Source organism: Tripterygium wilfordii, chromosome 11 (assembly GCF_013401445.1).
Source record: "Tripterygium wilfordii isolate XIE 37 chromosome 11, ASM1340144v1, whole genome shotgun sequence".
NCBI lineage: Eukaryota > Viridiplantae > Streptophyta > Magnoliopsida > Celastrales > Celastraceae > Tripterygium > Tripterygium wilfordii.
Genome location: NC_052242.1, coordinates 10,599,912 through 10,604,580, shown reverse-complemented (window position 1 = coordinate 10,604,580; position 4,669 = coordinate 10,599,912). Strand labels below are relative to the sequence as shown.

The 4,669-nt window shown below is 38.6% G+C and overlaps 1 pseudogene; it reads right to left on the bottom strand.

Annotated features, from left to right (window-relative positions):
* Positions 1–1,088: 1,088 nt before the first annotated feature.
* Positions 1,089–4,001, bottom strand: LOC120008568 (annotated as a pseudogene).
* Positions 4,002–4,669: the final 668 nt, after the last annotated feature.

The window sequence follows — 4,669 nt, the reverse complement described above, 5'->3', positions numbered from 1 at the left end:
TTAAGTTTTCTTTTATAACAATTTTGACTTATCAAAAACACTCACCTGTCAAAAACACCCCCAACTAAATTGTTACAATTTACTTCAAAATTCATAACAAATCAAATTTAAATCTGATTTAAGTAATTTTTTACTCCAAAAATTTTCTTTTAGCCCTCTTAGAGTTAAGAACACCACAATCTCTTTGGCTCCATCATGCCCTTTAGCGCCATTTAATTTCTTTTAGCTCCTTTACAGCCAAGAACACCAAAATCTCTCCGACTCCCCCATGCCTTTTAACGTCATTTAATTTCTTTTAGCTCCTTCACAGCCAAGAACACCAAAATCTTTCAAGTCCCTGTTAAGAACAATATCCTAATGCACCTGTCATAATTCTCTTGTTACTTTACTCAATTTCAAATAAATTCAATAGCACGGCGATGCTTGTACTATATGAGAATTTTACGCAAGCAAATAAAATTTTGATGAAGACAATCAATGAATTAGGAACTCAGAAATGAATGACCTCAGAGCATTTTATTAAAATGGATAGATAACAAGAGAAACTGATGAGGTACATATATGATTCCAGAAGGTTAGAAACAAAGGAAATAGCAGAAATCTTTGCAAGATATAAATGAAATAATTCCGATTCCGCACGAAACTGCCCCAGTTTTGTGTTCACCCACTTTGTAATTATTGAATCTGACTATTTCCATATGAAGCTTCTTCCCCGCAAATTCATCATGTATATCTTTGATCATAACCAGTTCAACTGTATACAGCCCTGCTATCTTTTATTCATTGTATTTCCCCATATTCTTCTCAAATCCTCATGAAGGCCTCTGCCAATTCCCCTCAATTGCTTTCTTTATGCCTTTTTGATCTCAATGTTACTTGAAGCTCCCAGGACGGATTTTCACTCTAGTAGAGACTTTCCTTCTTCCCTAATTTTTGCTTGAAGCGCCCACAAGGGGTTTTCACTTCAGCGGGATTTTTGTTGGTCTAATTTTCGCCTAGACCGCCCTTTCGGGTTTTCAATCTAGCGAGTTTTTTCTTTTTCTCTCTCTTCTTTTTTTTTTTTTTTTTTTTTTTTGCTATGGGTAATACTTTTTGATGGCGTCTGCATTCACCGGGTTAGGCAATTCTTCTCCATCCATTCTTGTCAAAATTAATGCCCCTCCTTCAAAAGCTTTTTTTACCACATATGGTCCCTCATAATTCGGTGTCCACTTCCCTCGATGATCCTTTTGAGGTGGCAAGATCATCTTCAACACTAAATCTCCTTCCCTGAAACTACGAGGTCGAACTTTCTTATTATGTGCTTTCATCAATCTTCTTTGATATAATTGCCCTTTACAAATGGCCCTTAATCTTCGTTCTTCAATCAAATTCAACTGCTCATATCTCATTCGAGTCCATTCTGATTCTTCCAAACCCGCCTCCCGAACTACTCGAAGGGATGGAATCTCCACTTCGATAGGCAAAACTGCTTCCATACCATACACCAAAGAGAAAGGAGTCTCCCCGGTAGATGTGCGTATTGATGTCCGATAACCATAAAGAGCAAAAGGGAGCTTCTCATGCCAATCTTTGTAATTCTCTGTCATCTTCCCGATGATCTTCTTGATATTCTTATTCGCCGCTTCAACAGCCCCATTCATCTTCGGTCGGTATGGCTTCGAATTATGATGACGAATTTTGAACTGGTCGCAAAAATCCTTCACCATTTTGCTATTGAAATTCGTGCCATTATCAGTAATAATTCTTTCCGGGACTCCATATCGACAAACAATCTCTTTCCTCAAAAACCGAACAACCACGCTACTCGTCACATTAGAAAATGAAGCAGCCTCCACCCATTTGGTAAAATAATCAATAGCAACCAAAATGAAACGATGCCCATTAGAAGCCTTTGGCTCAATTGGACCGATGACATCTAATCCCCACATAGAGAAAGGCCATGGTGACGTCAACACATGTAACGGATTAACGGGAACATGTGTCCTGTCTGCATAAATCTGGCACTTGTGGCATCTATTTGCATAACTTATACAATCTCTCTCCATGGTTAACCAATAATACCCTGCACGTATAATCTTTCTTGCCATTGCATATCCACTGGAGTGAGTCCCACATATTCCTTCATGAATTTCCTCCATGATTTGCTTAGCCTCAGCAATATCAACACATCGTAAGAAAACTATCCCATCATTCCTTTTATAAAGAACATTTCCACTCAAGAAGAAAGATCCTGCCAATCTCTTGATGGTACGCTTATCATTTTCTGATGCCCCTGATGGATATTCTTTCTTCTCAATGTACTGTTGAATATCATGATGCCACGGTTCACCATCAGGCTCTCCCTCCAAATTTGAACAGTAACCTCGAACTTCTTGTTTCTCGATTTTAATCACCTGCACTTCCCTTTTTGGGTCTACATCAAACATCGCTGCCAAAGTTGCCAGAGCATCTGCTATTTGATTTTCTTCCCTTGGGATATGATCCAACTCCACCTAATCAAAAAACTCGATTAATTTTTTGATATGCTGGTAGTATGGAATAAGCTTGTCATCTTTGGTTTCCCATTCGTCATTCAATTGCCTAATCACCAACTGTGAATCACCATAGACCTGTAGCCTCTTAATCCCCGTATCAATAGCAGCTTGAATTCCCATCGTACATGCTTCATACTCAGCCACATTGTTGGTACATTCGAAATACAACTTAGCTGTAAACGGTATAACATTCTCTTCAGGTGATATTAATACTGCACCAATTCCGCATCCTATGATATTAGAAGCGCCATCAAACAACATAGTCCATTTTGCCAATTTTTTTTGATTCTCTTGTTCTATCGACACAGTCATGACATCAATATCTGGAAATTTCAAATCCATAGTTTGAGTATCATCAATCGCTCCCTCTGCCAAATAATCTGCTATTGCACTCCCTTTGGTTGCCTTTTGTGTGACATACAAAATATCATATTCTGATAATAACATTTGCCATTTAGCTATCCTCCCTGAAAGAGAAGGTTTCTCAAAAATGTACTTGATAGGATCCATCCTGGAAATCAACCATGTAGTGTGATAAAGCATGTACTGTCTAAGTCGATGCGCAGCCCAAACCAACGAGCAACAAGTCTTCTCCAACGTTGAATAATTTGCTTCACAACTGGTAAACTTCTTGCTTAAGTAATAAATGGCATGCTCTATCCTTCATGATGAGTGATGTTGTCCGAGCACACATCCCATCGAACTATCTGAAACAGTCAAATAGAGAATAAGCGGCCTGCCAGCCACAGGAGGCATCAACACTGGAGGACTTTTCAAGTATTGCTTGATCTTTTCGAACGCTACCTGACAATCTTCATTCCACTCAGTAGAGTTACTTTTACACAACAATTTAAAAATAGGTTCACAAGTAGCCGTCAACTGTGAAATGAACCTAGCAATATAATTCAATCTTCCCAAGAAACCCCTAACTTCCTTTTCTGTCCGAGGGGGTGGCATCTCCAAAATCGCTTTCACTTTATCAGGATCTACCTCAATTCCTTTCCTGCTTACAATAAAACCTAACAACTTCCCCGAGGTTGCCCCAAATGTGCACTTAGCTGGATTCAACTTCAACTGATGCTTCCTTAATCGATCAAACAACTTTTGGAGATTCACAATATGATCTTCACCTTCTTTGGATTTTGCTATCATGTCATCCACATAAACTTCAACCTCTTTGTGCATCATATCATGAAACAGAGTGACCATGGCTCGCTGATAAGTAGCTCCAGCATTTTTGAGACCAAATGGCATGACTTTATAACAGAAAGTTCCCCATAGAGTAATAAAAGTTGTTTTCTCGCGATCTTCTGGTGCCATCTTGATCTGATTGTAACCCGAAAATCCATCCATGAAAGAGAAGGTAGAATTTCTGGCTGTATTATCCACTAAAACATCAATGTGAGGAAGAGGGAAGTTATCCTTCGGGCTTGCGGGATTGAGGTCTCTATAGTCGACACACATCCGAACTTTGCCATCTTTTTTAGGGACAGGTACAATATTCGCCACCCATTCTGGATATCGTGCCACTGCCAAGAAACCAGCATCAAACTGCTTCTTCACTTCATCTCTTATCTTCAACAACATGTCTACTTTCATTCTCCTCAACTTTTGTTTCACAGGGGTACATTCTGGAATTAATGGCAACTTATGAACAACAATGTTTGTATCAAGGCCCGGCATGTCCTGATAAGACCATGCAAAGACATCCTGGTAACTATGCAATAAATCTATCAACTTCTTTTTGCTTTCTCCTTCAAAGGCAGCTCCTACCTTGACTTCCTTTTTCTCCGTTTCAGTTCCCAAATTCACGACTTCAGTTAACTCTTGATGCGACTGTATTATTTTCTCTTCTTGATTGACTTGTCTTAACATCTCAGGAAAAATCTCAACTTCTTCGTCTATTTCATAGTCAGATTCAACATTGTTAATGGGTGCATCAAAATCTGGGTCATTAAGTTCGTCCTCTTTATTATCATCATTTTCAATCCTGTTAAAGAAATGAATGAAAGTGGTATTGAGAATGGAGAATAAAACTTGAATGAAGATGAAGAAACATGAATATGGATGACTATCAGGAGATTTTCATTTCATAGAAAAGGAAATATGAACAAAGATAGAACATGCAATCG